Genomic DNA, 8,190 nt, shown 5'->3' on the forward strand with positions numbered 1-8,190 from the left:
AAATGTCTGAAGAGCCAAAAATAAGGGTTTCATTATATTTGGGGGGGGGGGATGAGGTTGTGCCGGAGAATAACTTTGTGAGGTATAGCTCACCTCCATAGTGTCATGTTAAATTGCCGCTTACAATGGAGTACGATAAATTGGTGTCGTTGTTACGTAAAAAAATGAGTCAGAGGAAGCGTTCGGTTAACCTTAAAGTAACCGGTAGATTTCTGTATTCAGTGACTCCGCAGGGATTTGCTTATTACTCTGAGTTTAACATCGAAGATGATGAAACTCTTAGAGATTTTTTGCGAATTCTGGATGAATACAAGGAATTTATTGTAATAAAATTGTTGGAAATGTACGTCAAGATGGAAGACGTTCCCAATAATGAGGGCGTGCATAGTAGGGATACCCCCCAATCATCGGGTGGTTATTTTGGAGCAGTTTTTGCCGGACAGATTGTCGATGAAAGAGCTTGCCTTGATTTAAACTTGTCATCACCGGCGAATGAGCAGCCACAAAATAATTTTTCGACTTTATATAATCCACTAGACGACTGGTAAACTTTAATTTTTCACGCTTTAGCGATGTTTATTTTATGTTTGAATTGGATTTGTATTAACACTCATATTTTTCATAGGGGGTACCGTCCGGATATGAATTTTACAAGTTATGACCCCGCCCCTAGTTGGAATATGCGTAGTTCTGGAGTATTGGACCACAGTGGTCCAGCCGGGAGTCATCACCAACAAGAAAATATCCATCTCGAAACGTCAAGACAGTACGACTTGTAAGTAAAGTGATATATCTATTTTAAAGTATTTATCTAGTTGGGTAACTTATTATTTTGTTCTTTTTGTGAAGTGAAAATGAGCTTCTTAATGTTCCTGACCTCACACAGTTGCCCATAGACGACGTATTGACTCGTGATTTGGCAGATGCGCAAAGTCAGGAAGTTGATAGTGATTATGACAATAATGCGAATGAGTCTGGAGATGACACACCTTTCCATGATGAGGGTGATGATGATGAGTGTGAGCACGTGATTTTTGCTTCACAAGACAATCGCTCCAAAAGAAATAAAAAATAACAACAATTGATCCCGTTGTACAATTTTGGGATTTTTACATGGCACTTCGTTAATTGTTTATGACTTTGGCCCATTTTTACTTTATTAAAACAAAATACAAAAAAAATGTACGTGTCATGCATAATCTGAACCGTAACATGGTTGTTAAATAGAAAAGCATAAACAGGCATCTTTGCCCGTAATTTTGTTTTGTTTGATTTTTACCTGTTTTGAATTATTTTAATGTGTGTGCAAATAATTGTATTAGGTGTTTATTTTAATTTGATTTTACTCAGTTTTGTATTTTTTTTATATAATAAAAGAAAAAGAAAAAAAAAGAAAAAAAGGCCCTTCCTTTCTGGGCTTGGGCCAATTTGTTAAAATTGGCCCAAACAAACAATGCATAAAACCAGGCCTGCCCGGTCCAGTCCAACCTGATACCCAGGGTGTCCAAACGACGCCGTTTTAAGCCAGTGTGATCTGGGCCGTTGATCTCAAATTGATCAACGGCCAAGATCACCTCCCCATAACCCACTAATGGCCCCGACCCGTTTCCACCCGGACCAACCCAAACCCTTTACCCTCGAAACGACACCGTTCCACTTAAGCCCTCAGATCCAGACCGTAGATATAGATTGATCTAATGGTTGAGATCAACCCACCCATTCCATATATAAGCCCTTTAACCTTACCCTGCCCCCCATCTGATACCCCAGCTCCCGTCTTCACCATCTTCCCCACCAAACCCTAGCCGCCCCTGCATACCTTCGCCATGAAAGCCGGCGGCATGAACGCCGGTGACCTCGCCCTTAACACCATAGAACCCCCGTGCCGTCCTGAACCCAAATCTACCAACCACACACCTCGAATCCCTTCCCACCTTCTCGAATCTTCATTTGAAGATTCGAGTCAAAACTCGATCTACACGGTTTAACCCCAGTTTCACACCAGACACTCCCCAGACCCCCCTCGTGACCAAACCATGCTTGGTTTGGTCCGAATCTGATCAGGGAAGCATGAATCCCAGATCTGAGTCTTGAACTTTAAAGGTCTTCGTCGATGGTCCGTGTCTTGTTCAAACCAAAGGATTAAGGTCTAATGGACCTTAATCGAAGTGTTTCTCATCTGAGAAACACTTCGATTAAAGTCCGTTCAGCCTTAAGAAAGGTCTGTCCGAATCCGAGTTAAGGTTGTGATTTTTCGAGATTTGAGGTAAGTCTTGCTTTTTCTTTTCTTATTTCTGTTTAGTCTGTGTGATTGACTAAAAGTCCGTTCATGTTTGTTTTAATTTTATCAACTGTGCCTTGACCACTTTGCCTAAACCTCTGTTGTTTGATTGAGTCTTCCCACTTGTCCTGATAGTGTGTATGTATGTATTTGTTGTGCAATTAGTTGAATTCCAAATTTGTACTGATTAACTGATTCCTCGAAGCACAATTCTGCTCAGTCAATATAATGCGAACCTTGTGTGATACTGTTAAATGTCGGATTTTTGGCTACGATTGTATGTGTTATAACTAATATAGTCGAGTCGACATGTGTCGTCAATTAGTTTCAACTGTCTGAACAAAAATAAATCGATTTGCTTCTGTTGAACATTGCCTGAAATCAATTAAGAACTAAGTTCAGTTTACTTATAATTGCTAATTTGATTTCAGAAATTTAAGGTGTAGGCTGTAATGGTAATCTGAACTGGGGGGGGCATGTGCACAACATGGGCATAAAGGCCCTTTTGAATTAAATAGTTTGACAGCATGTGCTGTCAGACTACCTCCTGCTGCCCATATCTGCCTTTAGTTAATAAAATGGGGAAGTTTAAGCCTGCCAAGGGAATGATGGGGTTTAATATTTAAAAAAGCTAAAGTAGAATTGAAAAGAAGATGGGCACATGGGAGGGGTTTTCTTTTAATCGATTAGGCTGTAAAAGGAGTGAGAAAAAAGGCTTATAAGAGGGAGATACAGATATATAGAAAAATAAGCACACACAGAGAGATACACATACAGAGAGGAGAGGAAAAGAATACCACCTGATGTTAGGAAAGGAGATAGAGGGAACTGGAAAAGGTTTCTTTTGATAATTCAAGCATAAGTTCAAAACTGAACATTGATTTTGGATTTTGGAAAGAAAGGAGATAGAGGGTGGCTATACAGAAAGCATAAACTGTCTTTTTTTCCTGCTAATTGTTCGATTCCCAGTTTGTTTGACCTGTTTCAAATAAGTGTTGATTTCCTCTCAAGTATCAGTCAGGTTTCTGCTGTTTGGTTCTTATTGGTTTGTTTTCTTTTGGAGTTAGACCGTTTGAGTTCTGAGCCCATTCCCCTGCTTGTTGCTGTCATTTTGTTACCTCTTCCCATTGGCTATAACCGCATCTTGCATTGGGATTTTGTACCTGCTGTTACTGCTGTTGTTTGGTGTTGCTTCTATTGTCCTGCTGACCCCTTGCTTCTGCTGTTGTATCCGACATCCAGGTACATACTAAGATTTCGCATCTGATGTAACAATGAAAGCATGAAATCAAAGATATGCAGGAGTTTAATCATTCGTTTGCTGCAGTTACAGTTTTACAAATGTTATTAAGATCTGTGTAATTTGTTTAGTTTGTAATTCAATAAAGAAACACGTTAGATAGCCTTGTACTTAACCGTAGCTTAGTTCGTCCTAAATTGTGATTTCATGTGTTTAAGGGGTTGTCTAACGAGGAATGCATGAGTGTTCTTTAACACATAGATAATTAGGTAATTTTAAACTGACATTCCGCATGTATAGAAAAGATTGCTTTAAGCTTGCCAAATATGATGCTTAGTTTTATTGAATCTTTGTAGATAGTTCACAGGATCCTATTCAAACTCTATTAGTAGTAGTTTCCGATAAGTTAATTCCACTGATTTGGTTTAAATAAGCAAGTTTCAAACTTAGATCTGAAGAACATTTATCATAAGCTTTTTAACAGTTTTATTAATCTTGTATGTTAATTTTCCCTTGACAATTTAGCAACATGCTCATCTATGAAATAAGGCACTAAACAATTCACGCCTCATAAAAATCAGATAATCAAGTAAGGATCTGAAGCTGGTCAAGCATGTAATTAGCACGTAATCCTTTCTTTTTAGAGACAAATGCATTAGAAATGTAGCCACTTTAGGATACCCTTTCTAAAATAAAGATGAGCCTCGCCAAATAAAAATGCAAGATTGCGGGCCCCTCAATAAATAACCATAATAATTATTTAGAATTCAGGATAGGCCGTTTAGTGAATTTCATGGCCTTCTACAAAATAATAACGCGTTAGACCCTTTAGGCACGGCTTAATTAAATTACATTCTTAAAACTCGGGTGCACATTGATGTGACCCAAATCCAAATCTCAACGGAATCAAAATGTGTTGACGATCACGGGTGCATTGATTGTGACGTGGTTCGAGATGCATTTTCACGACGTTGCAATTCTATAAAAATAAATGATAATAATAAAAGCGGTTTTAAACTTAATAAAAGCACGTAAGTCATAACATGTATTTAAATCAGATATTTAGCCATTATAACAATTTAAGCGACCGTGCTAGAACCACGGGATTCGAGGGTGCCTAACACCTTCCCTCGGGTCAACAGAATTCCTTACTTAGAATTTCTGGTTCGCAGACTTCATTTGGAAAAGTCGAAAATTTCCTCGATTTGGGATTCAAGATAAACCGGTGACTTGGGACACCAAAAGCCAAACCTTTCCCAAGTGGCGACTCTGAATTAAATAAATAATCCCATTTCGAATATTGTCACTTAAATTGGAAAAACTCCCCTCGCGCATTTAACCCTTCGGGGCGGGGCGCGCAAAAAGGAGGTGTGACAGCTCTGGCGACTCCGCTGGGGAAAACGAACCCAGAACCACTGGTCCAGGGTTCAAGAATTCGAGCTTGGAATAATTATATTTGGCTTTGTTATCTGATAATTACATGTTTTTGCATAACGTGCTAAATGTTGTCTTTTACCGCTTTGATATTATCTGAACTATATATAAACTGTGCCGAAACCCTTCTTTTCTTACCTCCGGGGAGAAGCTCGCTGGTCGAGACTCCCTATTCTGTTAGTGTCAATACCTGAAATAAGAAAGAGGTTGGACAAGTTACAAAGCCGGACGATCTCGCGGGTCCCCGGTACGTAGCCCCCTCCTCGACTCGAGTTGTCCGCTCGGGTACACAGTCTAGAACATATACCAAGGTTTAAACCTAGTATAACGAAACTTCATGCCGTATCCCTAGTAGGAACGCTTATTTGCATCATATTGCATTTGACTTAGGGGACTCAACACAGGGGTTGGGTCCGTCTAGGACAGGCAACCAGAAATGGAAAAGACCATCATGCTGCATTCCTATGTGTTGTGCATTTATTTGCTTCAGTTCCGCATGTCGACCGGTTCCTAAAAAAAAGAGGAAAATAGCAGCGTAGGGGAGATAATTACTTATTTTTGAAAAATAAAACCAATGTCCAAGTAGTGTCAAAACCTCGCCGGAATTTTTCTAAAAAAAAAACAAAACTGTCTTGTTTATTGAGAGTTATTAAAAAATATATATATATAAAATTTTTTCTTTTATCACTTTCAAAAAAAGAAAAGGTATTTATTTTAAAAAGTAAAAAAAAAATGGAAAATCCATAATTCAAAAGGTGTGTTGTTTCTTTTGTAGTACCCCTTTTATAAATTCAGACTAATGGTCCAATATTGCAAAAAAAAAAAAAATATAATATTTTTCTTTAGCCTTTATCTTTTTTCAAAATAATAATACTTATTCTTGATTTCTAGGTTTTCTCTATTCATGATATGCCCGAACTACGCCGGTTTGATTCTCACCGGATGTGAGATACGTAGGCAACCCTCGTCGGGTTCAACCCCATTTTTCTAAATAGCCAAAATCAGTAAATAAATAAATAAAAGATGTGTCAAATTTTTAATAGAGTCGTAAATAAGTCAGGTGACATTGTTTTATCATAAATAGCCAAATGTTCCCGAAAGGGACGCCGGAAGGCTGACTTTGCATAAACAGCCACCTTTGGGTCTTGTTTAGCGTTTTTTTTAGACCCGCACAGCCTTAAAATCTTTGTCTCCGAAGTGTTTAAAGGCCGTGGGAAAAGCTTGATCCTCTCTAAAAAAAAATATATATATATATTTTTTGAGTCAGTCAATTTTGTTAAAATCACCTTAATAAATGTGCAGGATGAGCACGATGCAAAATGAACATTTTTCAATAATGACCAAAATCCCTGTCAAGTTACGACTATGGTGGAATGATCTAGGTGTTGAAGGACAAAATGAGGTTAAGAAATATTTGAAAGGTCTTGTGGGTCTGTTGGAAGTCCAGCCTCGGGGAGATATCATAAGAGCTTTGGTTACCTATTGGGACCCGGCGCACAATGTTTTCCATTTCTCTGATTTTGAGCTCACCCCAACTTTGGAAGAAATGGCCGGATACATCGGGAATACTGAACTCCCGTTGAAGGAAAAATACTTGGTCGCCCCAAGAGTCGTCACGGTACATCGGTTCCTGGATTCATTGAAAATACCTAGAACGGTCCACAACCTGGATCTAGCAGCCGGATTCTGTACTCCATGCTTCATATATGATAGATACGGTCACGAGGGGGATTCAATAATCCAATCAACAAACTGTGCAGCAAAGGAGTTCGTCAGAAGTGGGACGAGCACAGACGGGTGGCGTTCATAATAACGTTTCTGGGTCTTCTGGTATTTCCGAGAAAAGATGGAAACATTGATTTGAAGATATCTGGGGTCGCCAGCACTTTACTCACGCAAAGTGACAGTACTCTCGCGCCTATGGTGGTATCCGACATCTTTCGAGCTCTCACAACTTGTAAAGCTGGGGGAAATTTCTTCGAAGGTTGTAACTTGCTCCTGCAGATATGGATGACCGAGCACCTTTGCCATCATTCCGAGATTTTGAGCCATGGTTCCCCGGAAAAGACCCGCATAGAAGAATCTTACGCGAGAGCCAAAGAGATCAGTTTGCCCGAAGGAGTCCTGGCTTGGACCTCGTTCTTTCAAGCTCTTACTGCCAGCCAAATACAATGGAAGTTGGGATGGTTGCCCGTTGATGAGGTCTTATATATGTCAGCGGCTAAAACTCATTTCTTGCTGATGGGGCTTAAGAGCATTCAACCTTACGCACCCTGCCGAGTTTTAAGACAGTTCGGAAGATGCCAGACAGTACCTCATGAGGAAGATCTAAGCACTCAAGCAGTTGAGATAAGTCCTAACGGACAGTTCCCAGAAGCAAAGATTCGCCAAATCTGGAATGAGGGTCAATATTTGAAATCAGATACTTGCGTGCGGGATCAAGCCAAAGGAGAAACGGCGCCAGGTTACCTTGCATGGTACAGAAGGGAACTCGAGCATGAAAGGCCAGCTAAGAGACCCCACATCCGGAATTTTACCGAATCATCACAAAAGCAGTGGGATTGGTTAGCAAAAGAAAGAGGCTATTGCACCGAAATCAGCAGGTTAAAGCAACAAGTGGAAAACTTGAAATATGAACACAACGTGCAAGTTGCTACCGATCTGGGAGAGCGGAACAGGTTAATTCAAGAAAATGAAATGCTCAGAGCCCAGATCAAACAGATAAGGTTGGATGCAGATAGACAACCAAGGCGTCGATCGGACGAGCAGCTGATAAAAGGGCTAAAAGGTGAAATCAGGGAATGGCGAGATGGTTTGGAGAAATCTGAAAACATCATAGCAGAGCTCAAAGCACAGTGGGATACAAGAGCAGATAAGCATCGCAGACACCTGAATCAATTGGAAGGCGACCACGAGAAGACTGTTGCTAAAATAAAGAGAGAGATGGCAGCACTTGAAATCAAAGCAGCTAGTCAGGCCAAGGATTTCCAAATGGAAAGCAGATACTGGTATGACACAATAGCCCATATGAAATTGGAAGTACGGCGATTGAAGCATCAACACGTGCAAGATGTTCAAGTCTTCAAGATATGCAGCGATCAGATAAAGCACCTGCTTGTAGAGAAGAAGCAAACCAGAGATAGGATCAAAGCCGTTGCCCACGCCATCACCAGACGATGTCTACGATGTGAGAACATGTCTAGTGTTACCTTCCTCTCGGCAGTAATGGTTTATG

This window comes from Nicotiana sylvestris, chromosome 5 (assembly GCF_000393655.2).
Source record: "Nicotiana sylvestris chromosome 5, ASM39365v2, whole genome shotgun sequence".
NCBI lineage: Eukaryota > Viridiplantae > Streptophyta > Magnoliopsida > Solanales > Solanaceae > Nicotiana > Nicotiana sylvestris.